Here is a 22,641-nt window from a genome sequence, read left to right on the forward strand (position 1 = left end):
GATTAACACCCTCCCATCATGAAAAATCCCATGAGATCTGAGATGACCTCAAGAGGCTTGTAATTTTGTTTGGGAGAAATTTTGAAAAACACTCAGGCTTTAATATAGCTTAACTGTGTAAGTACCAGTCAGTGTGGTAGAAATTACCATTCTTTCCACTCAGTTGTAGCAATTAAATGCCAGGTCCTGAATCAACCAGATGAAATGAACTCTTGTGTTAGAATAGTATATTTCCTTTTTAAATATCAAAATCTTCAGTATTTTTTAAGTTAAATATAAGGTCCCAGATCTTTACAAATATAACCATATAAGATACACTTTCATATACTTCAGTGCTTCTGTGATGCTTTTTCTCCAACCTCTGTGTTCTTTGCTGACAACAGCAAATGTGTGCATTTTGTGAGGGCAATAAATGCTGATTCCTGCAAGAAGAAAGCTCTTAGGAAGTGAGCTTAGATGTTATGAAGAGGAAGCACAAAGGATGAGGCAACTGAATGAGGAGTATTGCAAATGATTATTTAAAAGTGTGAGTCAGAAGCCAGATTACTAATACTTCCCTTGGGTCTACCAATTTTCAAATATATATATGTATGTATGTATGTATGTATGTATGTATGTATGTCATGGTTTGTTTTGGTTTACCTGGTTAGTTTATCCAGATACGTAGATGGTAGCAAATTGGCATTATCAAATTCTCTGTTTTCATACTAAAAGCTAAGTAAGTATGCTTGTAACTATAGTTCTTGTCTCCATAAAAATGTACTAATAAACTGGAGCCATGTAATTTAAAGGTATAAAATAGATGGCGTTTAGTGAAGAAAAGCTTGTCCTCATAGTATATCTTTATTTACCCCATGATTCCTACTAAAATCTGTTTTTTATTCCTTTTAGGACACCAAGGCTTAAGAATTGTGCTACTATTACCTGTTTAGTTCTGATTGTTGTTCTTTTTAAATGAACTCAATGACTAAAAAGTTATTTCATGCAGCTTTTCTTAAATAATAGAATTTAGAACTTTAAACGTGATAATACCAACAGGACCAACTATGAAGCTGAGGGAATTTCAGTTACGAGATTTTTAGTTTTCAATAAACGACATGTTTTGAAGGGTGGGCAAAAAGGGAACAGGAACATTTTGAAATTATCCCAACAGTTTTCAATCTTTTTTCAGCCTTTTGAGATGCTATAGATGAGTGCAGTTTGAAACTTGAAATCTGAAGGATTTGTGTATTGGATGATTCACATGCTGTTGGGTTTTCCACAAAGTTTAAATTCTTTACAGAAACAGTTTTAAAAACACTTGGCCTGAGAAGAGGATCATACTTTTCCTACTGGACTTGAAAACCAATGACCTATGTTCTAAAAAGATGAAAGTGTGGTTTTATTCAAAATTATAAATACATTGCCTTACATTACTGCTTACATTTCAGTTTTTTGTTGTATTATTAATGTTGACTAAAATTAACTGAATATGTTGACAGAACCAGAGAATAAAATTGAGCTTGTGTTGCTAAATAAAATTTAAATGCTACGTTTTAAAATAAAACTTTACCCTTATGGACTGTTATGTGTGATTTGTGTTTCCATGAGGAAATGTTGATTAAGTAGTTTCCATTTTGGTATTACAGTATGTCCTGTTGTAAGTTGCTGACTGTGGAAAAATCTTTTAAGTCAAAAAAGCAGCTCAGCTTAAACTCTTAGTATTTATTATGGCAGAAACCAGAAATAGAAATCTACCAGCAATTTTATAATCTATTGAATTCCTGCATATCTTTGGGAGTAAATTAGTTTCAAAAGTTTTTAAAAAGAGGCTGTTGACTGTAGAACTAAGTGAGTTACTTTGTATATCCTTATACACAAAGGGTCTTTTTTACTTGATTTACTAAATACATGTCTGCAGATTTTTTTAAAAAGGAAGCCTTAGCCTTGAGTAAGTGACAAAATTATCTCTGTTTAGTGTATTTGTAAGAGATGTTTTTAATCTATAATACATGCTAATTAAATATAATTCCGACAAGATTTGTTTGTAATACTTAACAGGATAGACATTTTTGGATGAAATAAAAGTCTTCAAAATCTGTTTTCTGTTAAATAAGTAGCTCCTTTTGGATTTTTTTGAGGATATCTGACTGTCCTTGATGACAATCTGGATTTATAATATTAATCTACATAAGTAAGATAAGTTTTTGAGGTTAAGGCCAATTCTGAACATATGATGTCTACTTGCAAAGTACACTAATTCAACATTAAGTGAAGTCTTTGCCTTTAAATTGTTACTAATAAGGCTGTGGAGTGTGGTTGTGTCCTCAGAATAAATGTTCTAAGTTTCTCTCTGTCTTTGCTTCTGTCATCAAGAGAAGAGGGAGAGTAGGAAAACTCTTGCAGCTTCTGTTTTACACGAATTTAAGACTCTGATGAGTGTTAAGTAGCTATGGAATCTATTACTCTGCAGTAGTTTTGGTACATGGCATGATAAATAATTTTTACTTTTAAAAAGTATTTTAACATTTTACTGATATTAATTTTCTTACCAGTTAACATTGTGCTATAAAGAGAACAGAAATATGAGTGACACTTGGAAAGAAAAGCTGTTGTTGTAGTCTGATATGTGGTATTCTAATTTAAATTTGTGGTTTGGGAGAATTAAATTTGGACTTTAACATCGTTCAGAAGTAAGACTTATGTGCATTTTCAAGATAAACCCAGGAAATAAACCATAAAGCAAAGACTGTTTTTTGTTTCAGAACACAGAAGATGTGACTTTTAAAATGCTTTCTAACCATTCAAAGTAAACCTGTCATTTATCAAGTTAGAGTTAAATCGGTCATAATGATATATCATATACATGTCTATTAGTATGTTGTCTGATGAATAAAGTTAATAGTGTGCTTCAAAATAACAGCTAAAACATATAAGCACTTATTGAACAAGAAAATTAAAATACTATTCATGAAAATAACCACAATCATTTCATTGTACCTTAGTGTTAGTAGAATACCTGTTTGATTTTTAAATAGTAACATTTTATTTTCTATCAGTACAAATATATTTTTGTTTGAATCGTTTAGTTACTTAGAAATTGTACAGTCCAATATGACTTAAAGTGTTAATGCTATGGTTATAACGGGCATGTGAAGTATGCATAGAATATATTTAGGGTTTTAGTCACTTTTGTTTACATGGTTTGAAAGAAAAATTGAAGCTAACATGATGAATATAGTAGAGAACTAATATTTGAATTGAACTTCCAATTGTATTAAGTATCTTGAAATGTGCCTGTAAATTAATTCCAAAGTAGTGACCTTGAATTCCAGATAACAACTCTGTCTTCTGATAAACCAGAGGGCTTTCTCTTTCTTATGTACGGTGAATGATGTAAAAATACCATTTTAATTCTTAACGGTTTGATTTATAGATAATGGTAAATACCAGAGTATTACTGAACCTGTATGTAAGTAACCACATAACTACAATTCAAGTCACAAAAATACCTTTGGTCTATATTTTCTGTAAATTTGCATTGTAAGCTTTCAAAACTATTTCCTGATTATAACAATGATATGCTCACTTAAGATTTGGAAAGTACAGAGAGAAAAAGATGAAAATAACATTTACTAAGATAAGTTAACTATATATATGTTGACATTTTGATGTTGATTTCCTTCCTGCCCTTTTTCATGTGTATACATTATATACTATGCATGTTTATACCAACATTTAAATTGGGATCATACTGTTTTTGTAATGGTATTAGATTTTTAACATTAAAAATATTGGTTGTTCTGTATAATCATATTTACATGCTGTAAATTTATAGGAGGACAGTTTTTGCTTTAGAGATTTCAGCAAACTTTTTCTGAAAGGGGCAGATGGTAAAATATTTCAGGCTTTGCCGGCCAAGAAGCAAATATCAGGATATAGTAATATAGGTTCCCATAACCATTTAAACTCTAGCCATTAAAAAATTTAAATATCATTCTTAACTTGCAGGACTTAAAATAACAGACAACTGGGTAGATTTGGCCCATCAGCTGTAGTTTGCCAATCTCTGCTTTAGAAGATTATTTGCGTGTATGTTATTTATATTTCACTGTGTTTGTGTGTCTATATCTTTCTTGAACAATTCTTGACATTACTGCCTCACAGGCACTGAGCCAGCTTGTGTGTTAAAAACCCAAGGACCCAAATTGTAATTCCAGTCATTGCTGTAGGAATCAGTTTGCTGGCTCTCAGAGGGAGTGCTGACCTTGACTTAGTAAAATAGTTACTTGCTGTCTCCCTGTAAAAGAGCTAACTTAACTTAGAAGTGAACATAAATCAGCCTTTACAAGAAACAGGCAAGTGTTGTACTTGAGTCTGATGCCTAGGAGATGAGGATACTGTGTAGGAGGTATTAGACCCACCTAAAACTGTTACTTAGCCTTGAAATGTCAAGGCTGCCCTCCCAAATCTAGTTTTCCTTGACCTGGTTACATTCCCTTTTTAGTATCCATTTTTCTAACTTCAGAGGTGGAACTAAACAATAAAGAGTTTATTATTATATATGGATGTAGAGGAGTAAAGATAGAAAAGATAGAAAAAATGAAGTAGCTAAAAATGTCAAAACCACTTTTTCTTGTCTTGGGATAAAATTTGTATCTTAAAATGTATCCAGTAGGGAAATTGCCGTAGCGTTGGTATTGGCAATGATACTGTTTATTGTTAAGTAAATTTTTGTGCCTGTGTGTAAGTATTACGGTTCCCATTTTCAGATTATGCGCAGAACTTTCCAGTTAACCCTCGTCTGTTTATTGCTCTTTATGTCTTCAGTGAAAAAAAAAATGTGTTTGGAGCAGAGCAGATGTAAAATAAGATTTCATGTTATTTGAAGTTGTATCACTAATGATACGATGCAGAAGTGTTCTGCCTCCCTTTTTTAGGACAGATCTACAAATTTACTTATAGTTATTGGGCAATTATACACTGACGCTTTATTCAAACAAAGCACCATCTTAAGATGGTTTTATTTTATGGTGCTTATATTTAGCAGGAACATTTAGAGGGACACGGTACTTGTATTTTTCTTTGCCCTTCTAATCAGCAGTTTAAAAGTATTGGAAACATGCATTTGAGTGGTAAATTCTGAAGTGAAATAGCTTGTGTTGCCTATAATACTGGAAATACTGATTTTAATAAAGAAGTGGTGATGATTAATTTCTAACATGGGCAGATGTGCTGTTATTAACACTGCTCTACATGTCTGTTGGACTGTAGTGTAGCATACTTACTACAAAATTTGGAGCACAGGTAGTGTGTGTTTTGGTGGACCAATGTGTTTTTGGAGTATATTTGGGAATACTGATGAACTTTTAAGAACTTTTTAACAAATTTGACCAGAACTCCTAAATTAAAATTTCCGTGTCACTCGTCAGATTTGTTAACTAAATCCTCAGGTATTTGCTTTAATTTTCCAGTTCCCTTACAGGGGACTAGATCATGGAATGAAAGATGATATTCCTGACCCATTATATCATTCACTAAGTTGTTTTTCCATTAATGGTAAAGGATTTGTACAGGCTTATTCATCCATTGTTTTGTGATTCCTTTGCCTTTTTTCTCTCTCCGCTTCCTTCATGAACCCTCCCTTCCATCCAGTGACTAGTGTTCTACATTGGACAAGATAAAATGGTCGACCAGATCTAGGGGCGTAGGAAAAAGCTGAATATCGAACTTGCTTAGAAAAGGATTAAACTTGTGACCTTATGTTATCTTCCATGTAATTCTAATTGCTACATTATAATGTCTTAACTTATTCAATTCAAACTTTTAATTGGTTAACAAAGTGAAGTATGGGTCTATTTAAATGAAGTTTGAAGGAAATAAGATCTCATCACTATTCATTATGAAAAATGTCTTTTAGTCTGTGGGTGTAGAAACCTGCCTACTGCTTGAATAATGATGGTCTGAAGATTTAAAAGACATTTAGGGTTAATAATTTTTCATGGCAAAGCATTTTAGTTTTTTTAAAGAAATGAAAATAAGCACTAATTTTTGTTTACCTTAATTACTTAATTCCTTTCACGCTCTTATCAGAACCACAAAATTGACTCATATAAATAAATAATTGTATTATAGTGCCCTTTTTTATTTATCATTATTGACTGTTACACTGTACAGCAGTTAACTGTCTTATAACATTCAGAGTATAGAAAAAGTAAGTTGATTAAAATAAGTCAAAGAAGTTTTTAGTTTATTATGGAGACAAAACTCCTTTGGTGTGTGATTCCTTAGATTTTCTTAAAAATGGATCTCCTTAAACTTTAAGCCTTCCTCACAAATCCAAAACCCCCTTAAATTTTGTTGCCATACTCTTTTCTACTTTTGATTTTGTTGTTGTTGTTTTTGTTATAAAACTATATTTTAAAACTTTTATTTCTCAGTCAGGTGCCAGAGTTTGAAAGAGTTTAAGAGCCACTCTTTGAAAGAAAATATGTCCTTAATGATTTTAGTTTGAGTCTACTACTGAAAGTCATTTAACATTTTCTTCAATAGTGATTCTTAACTAGTAACCTGTAAATGGATCACCCACATAAACATGCAGTGATGTGCCCATTATATCATTGTGATTTCCATAAAGAGTGAGAGAGCAAGTCCTTTTTTTTTCAGTTTTAAAAATATTTTATTTTGATCATTTTCCTCTGAAATAGTAAAGGATACAGGGGGACATAAAGTTGAATGAGCTACATCACTTAGATATAATTAGAAATATATTTTTATCATTGTAATAATTTTATAATTATAATTTGACTATTTTTAATAACATTTCAGACATCATAACATTTAAAACTTTTTATTTAAAATTGTTTTCTTTCGGTTTCATTGAGATATAATTGGTATACAGCACTGTATAAGTTTTAAGGTGTATGGCATGATGACTTGACTTACACATAGTGTGAAATGATTGCCACAGTAAGTTAACATCCTTTATCTTATATAGATACAAAAAAAAACCACCTTAAAACTAGTTTTTTCCTTGTGATGGGAACTTTTAGGATTTACTCTCTTAGCAACTTTCAGATATACTGTACATCGGTGCTGACTAGTCATACGCTATACATTACTTCCCTAGTACTTATTTATCTTTAACAGGAAGTTTGTATGTTTTGACCTCCTTCATCCTATTCCTCTTGCCCTCCCACCCCATCCCTCTCTCTGGTAACTATAAATTTGATCTGTTTTTCTTTGAGTTTTGTTTTGTTTTTAGATGCCACATAGAAGCAAAGTCAAATAATATTTGTTATTCTCTGACTTATTTCACTTAGCATAAGGCCCTTAAGGTCCATCAATGTTGTCAGACATGGCAGGGTTTCCTTTTTTAATGGCTGAATAGTATACTGTTATGTATATACATACACCAGATTTTCTTTATCCATTTATTTGTTGATGGACACTAGGATTTTTTCCCATGTGTTGGCTATTGTAAAGAGTGCTGCAGTGAACATGGGGTGGGGGTGGGGGGGTGGATACAGATGTCTCTTCAGCACAGTGATTTTGTTTCCTTTGAATATATACCCAGAAGCTGAATTGTTGTATTCTATGGTAGTTCTGAAAGTTTTAATTTTTTGAGGAATCTCCAGTCTGTTTTCCATAGTGGCTATATGAATTTACAATCCTACCAGCAGTGCACAAGGGTTGCCTTTACTCTATATCCTCACCAGCATTTATCTCTTGTCTTTTTTTATGATAACCAATGTAGCAGGAGTGAGGCGATCTCATTGTGGTTTTGACTTACATTTTTCTAATGATTAGTGTTGCTGAGCACCTCTTCACAAGACTGTTGGCTATTTGAATATCTTCTTTGGAAAAATATTTTATTCAGGTCCTTTACCCAATTTTTAATTGGATTATTTGCTTTTCTGTTGGTGAGTTGTATGACTTCATATATTTGTATATTAACCCCTTATCACGTATATGATTTGCAAGTATTTTGGACATTTGTGGTTCCATATAAATTTTAGGGTTGTTTTTCCTACTTAAAAAAATGCTTTTGGAATCTTGATGGGGATTTCATTGAATCTGTAGATGGCTAGGGTAGTACAGACGTTTAGCAATATTCTTCTAATTCATGAACATGGGATAGCTTTCCATTTATTTGTGTCTTAAGCGGAGTACTTATTTTTTGATAGTGCATTATACATTTTGAGGACCTTGTAGTGATATTCTGTAATCATAAAAGCTCTCTAGCCAGAACATGATCAAGTTTTCTTAGTGTTATTGCTGTCTTTCTATAAGTTAGTAACTATGTGAAGTAGGGCTTTTTTGGTAATTGGAAGGAGAAGTCATGGTACTATTCTCTTAGTTTAGATGACCAATATCTTCTGATAAGGATATATGAGGCATCCAAGTGTTAGTGAGAATTGAGTGAGAATAGAATTTAGAGGACAGTTTAATTTTTAATTAGATTAAGCACATTATTTCTTCTACTGAATGCATAAAACCTGGAAAAAGTGGATGGTTCAAACAGCTATTTGAGGACTCTAAAGAATATATAACAGGTAGATTGAGAAAGAAGACTAGAATACAAAGTACCATCAGACTGGTTGTGAGTTTACCCGTTTTTCCTCCCAGTATCCTGAGCCTGAACTTTACACAGTTTGTTGGATGGCTACATGTGGGCACTTAGGCATAGACAAAGGGAGCTCCAAAAGAAGCCTGCTAGTTCTGGCTCAAGGAGTGGGAAAGATAACTCCTAATGCTCAGTGCAAGTGTGGAAATTCTGTCTTTTGTTATTTTCTCTGTTCTCTCATGCCGTGGTCCCAAGCAGTCTTGTGGTCATGGCAGCAGGGACTGTAGCAGTAGCCTGCAGCCCAAATGCTGAGGGATGGGAACCTTATTCTCCAATTGACAAACCCCCATTACTTTTTTGCCCCTCTGTCCTTTCACTGCATAACCCCAGAGCAGGTACAGCAGCAGAAGTGTGTGATGAAGTAGATAACGTAAAGCTCAGTATTCTGGTTAAAGAAAGGAAAAGACATGTCCCAGGAAATTGGAAAGTGCTGAGATCATGTAGAGGGAGAAACTTGGCAAAACAGACCATAAAGTTGGTTATGAATTCCTGGACTTGCCCCTGAGCTATGCATACATGGAAATAACAGACTGCTGCCCAAGTCCTAGACTGATTGCTGGATGATAGATACAAAGTGAGACAGATTAAAATAGAATGGCAAAGGCTTTGAAAATTGAACTGATATTGGAAGCATGCCCACAGAAACCATGTTAGAACCTGCCGTCTGAACCTAACTATGCTGGTCACCTGTTAAAGCAAAAATATTAACATTATCCACAGGATTTAAACAAGAACCAGAGTTCATGCATAATATTTAAAATGTCCAGATTACAATCGAAAATTATCCAGCATATGGAGAACCAGGAAAATTTCAGCTCACATGGAAAAAGACGATCAAGCATACACCATCATGATAGAGATGTTGGGATGATATTGCAGAGATTTTATAGTAGTTACTATACATGTGTTCCAGAGAGCAATTGTGAATGCTCTTGAAATAGATGGAAAAGTAGAAAGTCTCAGCAGAGACAGAGAAGATATTTTAAAGAGATACGGAATTATTAGAACTGAAAAATACAGTAAGTGAAAAAAAGAAAAAAATCTCACAGGATGATTCAATAGCAAAGAGGAAATAAATTTTAAAAAATTGTACAGAGCCTCAAGAAACTATGGGAAAATAACAAAATGTTGGACATTTAAAGATATTTTGTGAAAGAATGTGGTGCTAAAAATATTTGAAGAAATAATGGCCCCGAATATTGCGCATTTAGTGAAAAATGTATACATACAGATTGAGGTGAGAGAACCTGAAACAGGGTTAATATGAAAGAAATCCATATTTAGACATGTCATAATAAATCTGACAACCAAAAGCAAGAAAAAAATATTGAAAGCAACCAGAGAAAAATAACATATTACCTATAAGGGAACACTGAATTCAATGGTTGAGGATTTCTCATCAGAAACCATGGAGGAGAGATGAAAGAGACAAACCATTCCAACATGCTGAAAGAAAAGAATTGTATATAACCAGCAAAATATTTTTTAGGGATGAGAGTGACATAGGGACATACTCAGATAAAGGAAAACTAAGAGTATTCATTGCCCAAAGACCACATCTAAAATTTTGCTTAAGAATGTTCTTAAGACAGAAAGAAAAATACCAGAAGGAAACTTGGATATCAGGAATGAAAAAAGATCAACAGAAATGGTAAATATTTGTGTAAATATCATAGACTATTGAGTTCTTTAAAATATATTTGACAGTTAAAAGCAAAAATTATAACATTGTCTGATGTGGTTTTCAATGGGTGTAGTATAATATATATCTTTGGTTCACTGAAAGTGGTAAAATATTGATTGTAAGTAGACTCAGAAAAGTTAAGTATATATATTGTAATCCTTAGAAGCACTACTTACAAAATAAAGATATGTTAGAATCACAATGGATAAATTAATGGACTATTAAAAAGTACTCAACCAAAAAGAAGGCAGAAAAGGGAAAACAAAGGGAACGAGTGGAAAACAAAATGATAGATGTAAATTCATACACATCAGTAATCACATTAAACTTTTAAATCCTGTAAACACATCAATTAAAAGAGATTGTCCGAGTGCATAAAAAATTACCCTATTACATGCTATCTGTTAGAAACTTAATTCAAATACAATAATATAGGTAGGTTAAAAGAGAAGGAATGGGAAAAGATATCGTGCAACATCAGTCACAATAAAACTGTAGTGGCTACCGTATTTTCCCCAAAATAAGACCTAGCCATACAATCAGCTCTAATGCGTCTTTTGGAGCAAAAATTAATACAAGACTCAGTTTTATTTTACTATAAGACCGGGTCTTATGTAATATCATATGTCATATCATATCATATATCATATTATATACCCAGTCTTATTTTACTATAAGTCTGGTTCTTCGATATAATATAATACCGGGTCTTATATTAATTTTTGCTCCGAAAGATGCGTTAGAGCTGATTGTCCGGCTAGGTCTTATTTTCGGGGAAACACGGTATATGAATAGCAAACAAAGTAGACTTCGGAGCAAAGGTAATTACATAGGATAAAGAGGAACATTGCATATTGATAAAAGGATTAATTTATCAACTCTAAATGTGTGCCTCCCAAACAACAGAACTTAAAAATACATGAAGCAAAATTTGACAGAACTTAAAGTAGAAATAGAGAACTTAACAATTACAATTAAGGATGTCAACAGTTCTTTTTTAGGAATGGATAGAACTAGCAGACAGAAATCACCAAGGGTACAGAATGTCTGAACAACACTATCTACTACTTAGATTTAATTTATGTTTATAGAATACTTTATCCGACAATAGCAGAATATACATTCTCTTCAAGTACACATTACCCAAATGGAACATATCTTGGTCATTATACAAATCTTAGCAAATTAAAAAAATTCAACTCAAAATATGTTCTCGGATCATAATGGAAATGAACCAGAAATAAGAGATAAAAGGAAAATCTCCAAGTTCTTGGAAATTAAAAAGCAGACTTCTAAATAATCTACTGGGTAAAATAGGAAGCCTCGGGGAACATTAAATGTATTTGGAACTGAACAAAAATGAAAATAAACCATATCAAAATTTATGCAGCTGAGGCAGGCAGTGTTTACAAGAAAACTTACTGCATTCAGTACTTACATTAGAAAAAAAGAAAGACCTCAAATCAATAATCTGTTTCCATCTCAAGGAACTAGACAAAGGAAAACAAAATAAATCCCGGATAATAGGACAAATCAATGAAATTTAAAGGAAAAAAGAATAGTGAAAATCAGTAAAACCAAAAGTTGTGGGTTTTTTGCAAAGATCAATAAAATTGTTAATTTCTAGCAAAATTGACAAAAGGAAAAGACATAGAACCAGCATCAGCAGTGAAAGAGAGAATATCACTATACACCCCACAGGAATCCAAAGAACACTAGGAATACTAAGAACAACTTTTTGCACATAAATTTGACAAGTTAGGTGAAATAGACCAATTACTTGAAATGGACTAATTCCTTAGCTTACTACCTAAACTCACCCAAGAAGGAAAAGATTATTGTTAATAGTCATAATTATTAAAGAAATTAAATTCATAGTTAAAAACCTACCAAAAAAGAAGTATCCAGACCCAGATGGTTTTACTGGTGAATTCTACCAAATACTTAAAAAAGAAATAACATTATTTCTCTACCATTTCTTCCAAAAAATTGAAGAGGAGGGTACACTTCCCAGAACTCTTTATGAAGCCAGAATTAAACTGATAACAAAACTAGACACAGACAGTGAATAATAAAGACAGAAAGGAAGAAAGAAAACTATGAACCAGCATACCTCATGAACATAATTGTAAAAATCCTCAACAAAATATTAGCAAATTGAATTCCACTATGCATGAGAAGAATAATATACCTCAAAAAACCTACCAAAAAAAAAAAAAAAAAATCTACAACTAACATTGTACTTTATGGTGAGGGACTGAATGCTTTTTCCCATGAATGCGAACAAGGTAAGGGTTTGTACTCTTATCTCTCCTATTAATATTTTACTGGCAGTTCGAGTCATTGTTCATATGGCAACAAAAGGAAATAAAAGGTATACAGATTGAAAAGGAAGAAATAAAATTGTCCCTATTTTCAGACATGATTGTCTATGTAGAAAATCCCAAAGAATCTCCTGAGACCTAGAATACGTGATTTCAGCAAGGTCACAGGCTACAACATACATACAGTTCACTATGTTTCTATATACTAGCACTGTAGAAGCAGAAAATGAAATAATAAATACTATTTACAATAGTTCCAAAGGAATGAAACACTTTGGCATAAATATAAATGTATACATGATCTGTATGATGAAAAGTACTAAACAATGATGAAAACAAGGAAGACCTAAATAAATGTAGAGGCATACTGTGTTCATGGATTGATAGTAAAAATGTCATTTTTCCCCCAATAGTAGAAATGTCATTTCTTCCCAGTTAGATTGATAGATTTAACACAATTTGAATCAAAACTCCAGCAATATATTTTGTAGATACAGATAATCTGACTTTAAAATTTATATGGAAATGTAAAGGAACTAGAATAGCTAAAATAATTTTGAAAAAGAATAAATCAGAGGAATTACACTTGCTGATTTTGAATTACAACCATCGTACAGTAACCCAGACAGTATTGTTTTGGTGAATATTAGGGATCAGTGGAACATAATAGAGTACTGAAGAACAAATGATTTTTAAAAGTCACACTTCTTAAGGCAAAAAACACCAATGTTACAATAAATGAATATTAATTCACAAAGAGGGAAGCTCATTTTAAATGTGCATATCTACAAAAACTTTCTCAAAATCATAGACCTAAATGTAAAATATAAATTATTAAACTTTTTGCAGAAAACCTTCCTGATCTGGAGTTAGGCAGAGAGTTTGAAACATGACATAAAATGTGGGATCCATAAAACAAGTTGATAAATTGCACTTCATTAAAGTTAAAAATTTTGCTCTATAAAAGACAATGTCAAGAAATGAAAATATCGGTGGGCCTGGTGGCTCAGGCGGTTGGAGTGCTGTGGTCCTATCGCGAAGGCTGCCGGTTCGATTCCCACATGGGCCAGTGAGCTGCGCCCTCTACAGCTGAGACTGTGAACAACAGCTCTCCCTGGAGCCGGGCTGCCGTGAATAGCTGGCGGTTGGTGTGGGCTGTGCTGTGTGCTGACGTGTGCTACGGTGAGCGGCTGGTAGCCGTGGTGGCCGGCAGCCAGCGTGTGGCTGGCAGTCGGTGTGAGTGGCTGGCAGCCAACCAGAGCTGCTGTGAGCCGCTGTGAGCGGCCAACCAATGACCAGCAACCAACTGCCTTAGCCGGGGGTAGCGCAAGGCTCATAATACCAGCATGGGCCCGGGAGCTGCACCCTACAGCTAGACTGAGAAACAATGGCTTAAAAACCCGGGGGCGGGGGCAAGAAAAGAAATGAAAATATATGCTAGAGATTAGGTGGTGATAGTTGCAAACAAATATCTCACAAAGGTCTTGTACTCAGAATATATAAAGAACTCTCAGAATTCAATAGTAAGAAAACAACACAATCTAAAACTGGGCATAAGTTTGAGCAGACATTTAACCAAAGAGGATACAAGGATGGCAGATACATGTCTGAACAGATATTCAATATCATTAGCTGTTAGGGAAATGCAAGTTAAAACCATAATGAAATACTCTTTCCATAGCTATTAGAACAGCTAAAATAAAAAAATTCTGACAATACCAAGTACTGTTACGGATACAGATCAATGGAATTCTCACACATTGTTTGTGGTGATGCAAGATGGTATGACCAGTTTAGAAAACAGTTTGACAGTTTCTTAGAGTTAACCATGTACTTACCTTATGATCCGACAATCCCACTTGTCGATATTTACCCTAGAGAAACGAAATTTTATGTTTGCACAAAAACCTGTATTCAAATATTTATAGAAGCTATAGTCATAGTTGGAAAAAACTAGAAACAACCCAACTGTCCTTCAACAGGTAAATGGTTACACAAAATGTGGGCCATCCATACAGTGAAATAGTACTTAGCAGTTAAAAGGAAAAACTATTTATACATGCATTAAATTGACTAAATCTCAAATGCATTATATAAAAGGAAGGAAACCTCTTTCAAAGATTCAGTTCTGTGTGCTTCCATTTATACAACATTCTTAAAAAGACAAAACTATAATGATAAAGTGCCAGGGGTTTGCTTTAGAGGGAGCATGTGTGTATAGAGCCATGAGGGAGTATTTTTGTATAGTGTAACAGTTCTGTATTGTGATTTGGTGCTTGCTCCAAGAAACTGTACATGTGTTAGAATTCATAGACCTCAACACAATTTTTAAAAATCAACTTTACTGTACTAATACATAGTATTTTGTTTGTTGGTAATGATTGATTCAAATTAATCCTTTATCATGTAACGCCTGGAAAACCAACAGATAACGTTAACTCTGCATCTAAGAGGAGGATCAATTTTAGAGGCAGTGAATTGGATTTATGGGTGAGCTTGAGAGTCACCATTTAAAAGTAGTGTACTTCTTCCAGAGTTAACAGCAAACTTAGAAAAATTTCGTTCTTACACAAGAGGAACATGATTATTTCCTAAGGGCACTTTATATGAGAAATTTAACCAATATTTATTCATTTCTGAAAACTTTCCAGTAAATCCTCGCTTCCTATGGGTTGAGGTAACCTGATGTTTGTGTGCAGTAGGGTAATGGATAACTACAGTCAATTCTTATTTCAGGTAGTCACGTTCTATAAAGCTACCACAGATACTGAGTTAAGGAACACTGAACCATTGCTCCTACTTGAAATAGAGGATTAGGTTCCTGCAAGCTCCTGGTCACAACATTTTTGTTAATTGATTAATACATAATTTTGTTTTAGTGTATTTCTGTTTAAAGACTCCTTATTTAGTATATTTTGTGAAACTCATGGTCAACAACACTGTCACTTGTGCTTGAAACAAAGCATATCTAACACACGTGCTCTCCATGAAGCACAAACAAGAAGGCCTTGTTTGACTTCAGCTAGGAATGTGCATGTTGGGTGTTACCAGTTTTTAGCTGCTCTGCACATGTCCACAAATCACTGGAAAGCCCAACCAGCGTGCAAATTATTTTTAGTAAGTGTGTAAATTTGCAGATACAGAATCTGAATAATGAGGATCAACTGAATCTAATAGTCCCTGGGTACCTGTGCAGACCAAGGAACAAAGCTAAATAATGTTATTTTTCTTCTGTGCTTTCAGCTTCGTCTTCTCTTTTTCCTACTTGGTTGATCTCACAAGGAAACTGAGCATCAAATGGAAATTTTCCTGAGGTTCCGTTTGGTAAAGGATCATTGACTCAGGCTGCTCATGTGCTAATGCATCTTCCTTCATTTTTAGGGATGGATGGGCTGTTGTTGACCTTTCTTGAGGAAAATAGCTTTTGTTGTCAGTGATGACATTCCTATCAGGATTGATTCTCACTTCAAGTTATAATAAACAAAAATTCTGACTTTATATGACCAATTAGATAGTTTTCTCCTTCTTTTCAGAATATAGATAAACATCCAACTAAAACCTAAATATAGGACTTAACATTTATTCATCCCCCCCAGTTCATTTATTCATTTTTAAAATTTCACATTGTGAGTTTATACTCAGTTTTCTAACTTTTCAGAGAAATTGAGAACTTCATTCTGATTCTTAAGTTATTAGCTATACCATGTGTATTTTAGAGGACTGTTTAAAAAGTTTTAGAGGATTTTCCTTTTAAAAATGAGAAACAATGAGATTATGGCAATTAATTAATCTAGAAAAGGCATGTTTGACATACTGTTCATTAGATTTTTTTAGGTAAATCATTTTGGTAATTACTGCATAGTGGTTGGGTCATTATGAGGTTAATGAAGTCTCTAAAAGATTTTAGCTTTTCTTTTGTAGTCCGTACATTGTTTTCTACAAAGTATAGGTGTTTATACCATGTAATTATGTAAAATATCACCTCTGAATTCCTTTTTTTTTTTTAAATTAAGTATCTCTAGTATGTAACTAAATATCTTTCTGCAAGAAACAGTAAACCATATAGGTCAAAATAAGACTACTTCGTGATGTTCTAGCATTAAAATTCATTCAGAAAAGTAAGCATGGGTCAGTATTTTCTGTCTTTCCTCATGGTAATTTGTAGGAAGTCCTTCCTAACAAACCTAATCTGAGTTAGATGAAGAAAAATGTACGCTATGTTCCATTTGACAGGTGCATTACTGTTTCCATCCCCCCACCCCCATATTCTGCTCTTTTGAAGGAAACAATTAGTAAAAAATGCAAAATGAGGGATTTGTTAATAGAGTTTTCTACAAGTATGTTCCATGTTCTCCACTTTGTAGTAAGGAAAGAATGTTTACTAAGATATCTTGCTTGTCATTAACTGTTAATATTGGACAAGTTTCTTTAAATTTCTGGGCCTAACTTTCTACCTTTGTTAAATAAGGAGGCAGCATTAAATTATCTCTAATGTCCTTTCCATTTCTAAAATTTTGTGTTTTTTATGTGTAATGGTAATTGACTAACAAAAATAAGTCTGACAGATTGAGGTATATCTTCTGAATTATCAGGGAAGATTATGTAACTGAAATTACAGTCTTTTAAAATATTCTTTTGAATAGTTGTTTTAATTTTTTAAAAACTGTGTTATTTATGGCATATGTGGTAATTGGCACATTAACTATTTTCACTGAACAGCTTTTTCTTCAACCAATCTTGATTAATGAAAGTTTATGTTTTAGTTGTCTTAAAAACCCCTTAGGCATCGGTTTTCTTTTTTCACTGTTCAAGGTTTATTTGTGTTTTAGTTGGTATGACACTTGGATAGTTGGCCGCATTATTTATATGTAGACTTTTCTTTTTACATTATATGTCAGTGTACAGTACTCTGATACATATAGTATGCAAAACAAGATCCTTTAAAACAGTTATGCACAAAATGTGCAATGTTGGATTTATACATTGGATCCCAGGATGTGGTTGATTGGAGAAAAAAAAGTTGGACTAGGCATAGAAGGGTGAAGGAACCAGAAGTTACATGACAGTAAACTCGTATTTCGTTTCAAGGGTGCCTCTAATGTGTGCACCATTCGCAGTGGTGGCGTCTTGGAGCAGGTGGCACTGTCCCACACTAACTGGTTAGGACTACAGAAGAGCAGAACCATCCAGCATCACAGTATAGCTGCGGGGTTTTGTGACCATTCCTATTTCTAACTTTAGAAAATTGATGTTATCCCAAGGCTGTCTTAATATTACTGCTTTAGTCACAGATCAGATAAAAAGGACAATATGCACAACCTCCACTAAAATCCTGTTGCACCCTAGACAGTGAAGTGTCCCAACATTAGAAGACTTTAAAACTGCAGCTCTCTTGATCCCCCAAAGTGTTTCTGCGCTGTCCTTCAAATGGGCCTCTTCCTCAGGTGTCAGTCACCTTTACAACATCTGAGATTCCATTCTGTCCCATGATGTAAGGAACGGCAAGGAAAATGTCATCTTGTATTCCATGGAGACCCTTAATCATGGTGGAAATTGGATAGATCCGCACCTAAGATTCTTCATTATCCTTTCTGCCTAATCTGCCACAGATAGTCCAGTGGCCCAGGATGTGTAGTTAGTTTGATCACCTCATAAGTACTGTCAGCCACCTGTTTGTGAACTTCTTTCCACTCTTCCTTATCTGCATCAGTGCCCAAATCAGGGTGCAGATTCTTCAGGGAGACATCAGCAACATTCTCTCCGTATAGGCGCACTAGAGTCAGCATGTTCCCCAAGGACCCACCCATAACAGCTTAGTGGGTGAACTCCCAGCCTTTCCCCCACTAGGTAACTGAACTGGGCTGAATCCAGATTGCGACTATTATCACTTCCAGTAACGTGGTGTTTGGTAAAGCCGCTTATTTTCCAAGCCACATAGGTCAAGATACCCACTGGATTGGAAACAATAAGCAATTTGCATTTGGGGCTATGTTTTACATTAGGAATGATGAATTTAAAGATGTTCACGTTATGCTGGGCCAAATTGAGTTGGCTTTCTCCCTCTTGTTCTGTGTCCCAACTGTGAAAATAACCAGCTTGGAGTTTGCAGTCTCATTATAGTCTTCGCCAGAGACAATTTTTGATGTTCCATGGAAAAGGCCGCTATGTTGGAGATCCATTATCTCTCCCTTCAATTTGTCTTCATGACATCAACAAGAGCAAGTTCATCTGCCAAGTTCTTCGTTAAGATACTGGTGGCACAGGCCATGCCAACAGCACCAACCCAATGACCATAATCTTATTCTGGCGGCTTCGTTTTTCCTTAAGAAGATTCACAATCAGCTGATCTTTGAGAGCTGCCATACTGGACTTAGGACCAAAAGGAATCGGGAGTGCATGGCTGGTGGGCGAGTGTTGGTGGTGCGGCGTTGGATCCAGACTTGGTGGCAGCTGCTCCAGGATTTGGAGCCCAGCATGGGAGGGCTCTCAGGCATCAATTTTGTATTGAAGTCCTCATTAGACAAGTATTCATAATCCCAAGTTTCCACAGATAGAGATTGCATAAGGAAGCGAAGGCTTTCATGGCCAAGAGTGTTTACCTACAAAATCATCTCCAGTCAAACATACCCCTCAGCTGGACTGAAAAGCCCATTGGAGAACAGTTCCAGTCATACTGAAAGCCATGTGTAGATGAGGTTCGGACAGAAACAGATTAGTTAACAATCTGTAGAAGAGAAATTTTCCAAGAGAATGACTTCGTAGGTGCTTTAGGAAGAGTAGATTGGATATCATAGAATTAAGAGGAGGCTTTGTTGAAAAATTACATTTGTTTAGATAATGTTCTGAAAGTCTACTGGGAAGTGAAGGATGCTATTATATATAGTTTCAGTTAAAATTACAACCTCCCTCTCATTTTTGTTCATCATTTTTGTTCATTCTCCTCAGAATTAGCAGATGGCTAAAAGAATGACCTAAATTTTGTGATATAAAATGAAATAGGCTCTTCTAAAAATAATTTTATTTTGAAATTAAAGTCCTAATCAAACCTTTTTTCCCGCTAATATTATGAAAATTTGGTGCTGTTTTCATGGATTCATTAGGTGGATTTTTTATCCAGTATCATTTATGCGTGGGTATTAAGAATTCTGTAGACTTACAGCCAAAGATGAGAATGATGGGTTTCTTGATAGCAACACCATTTTTGATATCAGTGTTACAAAACATTTATTGAATAATCTCGTTGGATGTTGTTAGTGTATTAAATTTCTTTGCTGAGAGAGAGAAAACAGAAGAAACACTGAAAACAAATCAGGAATGTAGATATGCAAAAGATCAATCTCATGTGGAACATCTCTAAATTTCTCAACTCAGCTTTTTTCTGTGCTACATGAAGTTCAAGTTCCCAAAGGAGATGTCATTTTCATCCCTGCTTGGCTCGTATACTTAACCCAAGTTGAAATTAAACACTTCCATAGAATTTTCCACATACAGTTTAAAAATAAAATGAACCCAAGTATATCTGTGTGTAAAATCAGTTGTTTTTTTGGATGAAGTGAGCTATTTAGACCTGTATATTTAAGGGTAGATATACTTATCCGGTGGAGAAAATTACAGGGACTCTATAAGTAGGGACGTCTGGTTTAGAGGTAATGCTTCCTTTACCCAGTGTGGGTTTGTGTACAGCAGATCTTCGAATAATTTTGTTCTGTTATAACTGCAAAATGCTGTAGGAACTTAACTCTTGTTTATGTGAATTAGCCATCGGTAAAATTGGTTTTGCTGTATGTAATTTTGCTGCATTTCCAAGAACCTATCGACAACATTAAGGGAGGACTCACTGTATTTGATGTCGCTGTATTAGCACGTTCTGACTCTTTCCTTTGTATATCTGATTTTATTTCCTTTTGCATGCAGTTATTTGTTTTACTTGATTGATCCTCCTGCACCCCACCCCCTTATAAAGTCCTTGACAGTAAGTGAAGGCCAGGAAAGGTGCAAAGTGTGAAAGTTGGACCCAAGTAGAGAGCGGTTGTAACATTCATTTTAAGTGCTGGTGGTGAAGCAGAAGTAGTGTAGTGGGAGACAGCATAGTTGGTAAACTCTGAAACTTAAAATACAAGACATGTAGCCTAAGTCAGTAAAAAAATGAAAATTCTTCCGAAAATTTTTCGTAAGAGCAAAATTTTAAAGTAAGTCCACATTAACACTGGCATGACTAAAGAAAAGGAGGGAGAGACAGTAGAATCAGTTCACTTTCATTGCAGAAGAGTTTTTAACTCATAGTTGGTCAATACTGATCTCTTTTATATGAGAAGTCTTTTTCCCTCTTTAAAGCAAAAGTAACAAAAATAGTTATTGCCTAATTTTGCCAATTATCTAAAAACAGACCTAGGGCAAGTGAGAACCATCTGGATATAGGGGTGCTTGGATAGGGCTGATGTGGCCAGTCTAGTTCTAAGTGTTGGGAGACCCTCTTCATTTTAGAGATGGTTAACAAGCATTCTTCTGGGTGGAAATTCTCAGATGCTCTTTATGTTTTACTCCTGAAAATAGAATTTCTGGCAGTTTATGTGGTCCCGTTTTTATTTAGTCATATTGCTGTGGGTCTGAGAGCTGGGCAGGTAGAGCCATGAACTGGTGATTTTTAAAGATTTTAGGAGGTAGGAAATGCCTAGGACATTTATCTTCTTAAGGTAAAAGGGCTTTGTACTGGACTTAGGTTGGCACTATCAGGATCGACACTGTAGAAAATACTTAATAAAAAGTTTTTTCACCATGGTGGTCATTTTAACTTTTTAAAATGCTTAAATGTGAAAGAAAACCAACTATGTTACCAAAGAATGCTCCCCCTTTCTCCCATCATCCATATTTCCTTATTTTTTGAGTTGGAAAAAATAATTTTTGTTCAGATGGCTTATTGCCAATTTATAAAAAATTTTATGATTTTAAGGACTTCTAAGAGAAGTGGTTGCATTTTGAGAACCAGCTATGAAAATGGACCTAGGAAGTGTTTTACTACATGTCTCTGTAATTTATTCATGCTCTAACTTTGCTGCTTGGAACAAAGTTTATATGATGTCTAATTAAATCATTTCTAAATTATTGGATTCTGCTGTTACATTTTAGGAAAGTATCTTACTCTTAAGCAGGGATTTTTAACAGTCAGAGTATCTTTCTGAATTTTAATTTACTTAGAAGAAAGAATAATTACTTGGGGAATTTTTATTATTAGAAATTAAAATATGAAAATCACATATAACTTGACGTTGAACACACTAACTTAATATGTACAATTATTGTTATTTGGGTTTAAAATGAATGAAGTGTTGTCCCATTCTGGGAGACAATGCTAATAGGTATACACACTGAGATCTTTTAAAAATAAAAAAGATATTTATGAACATATTTATAACTTGCAGTGTATTGATCTTTCTTTTTTAAGAAAATATTTTGGTTCAGTTAGTACTATCAGAGAAATAGTAGTGGCCTTTCATTTTACAGTTTTGTTTCTCCAGCTATAAGAATGTATAAGTGGGAACTATTATAGATATTTTAATTCCTTTGTGCTCTACAGATCTACAAGTGTGGCTGTTGGGAATTGTTGCAGATTAGATTCCATAGGAAGCCTGAGATAGAGTTAATCTTACAGGATGTTCATTGAGTGCCCTTGGGAGCACCATCTGTGAAAAGGAGAGGAAGAAAGCAGGATTGGACAGAGGGAAAAATTGAGTTGTGATTCAGACCCAATAATATTCTCGACTAACCCTACTGTGAATTCTGTAGCTAGAATGTCCCTTCAGAGTTATCGTAAATTGGGCTAAGATTGCCAGGCCGTTTTAGCTGCACATGCATCTGTCATTGGATATGGACTGCCCAGGAAGGGGCATAGTCTTGGGCAAAAGCTGCTCTCTTTAGCTCAGGCACTGGACTCCCAACAGTTGGGGCAGTGAGTCCTTAATTAAGATGGACTGGATGGCACATCACAGGAATACTTTAGTAGAATCTGGTGTGAGGTTTTTTTTTGCTTA

At 34.4% G+C, this 22,641-nt stretch overlaps 1 protein-coding gene and 1 pseudogene across 7 annotated transcripts in view; one reads left to right on the plus strand and one right to left on the minus strand.

Moving 5' to 3' along the window:
* Positions 1-22,641, plus strand: part of TCF12 (transcription factor 12) — a 320,504-nt gene that overhangs the window by 53,986 nt on the left and 243,877 nt on the right. The gene's annotated exons all lie outside the window — the stretch shown is intronic.
* Positions 17,895-20,454, minus strand: LOC109447669 (L-lactate dehydrogenase A chain pseudogene; annotated as a pseudogene).

The sequence above is a fragment of the Rhinolophus sinicus genome, chromosome 3 (assembly GCF_057876585.1).
Source record: "Rhinolophus sinicus isolate RSI-liver-muscle chromosome 3, RSI-T2T, whole genome shotgun sequence".
Taxonomy (NCBI): Eukaryota; Metazoa; Chordata; class Mammalia; order Chiroptera; family Rhinolophidae; genus Rhinolophus; species Rhinolophus sinicus.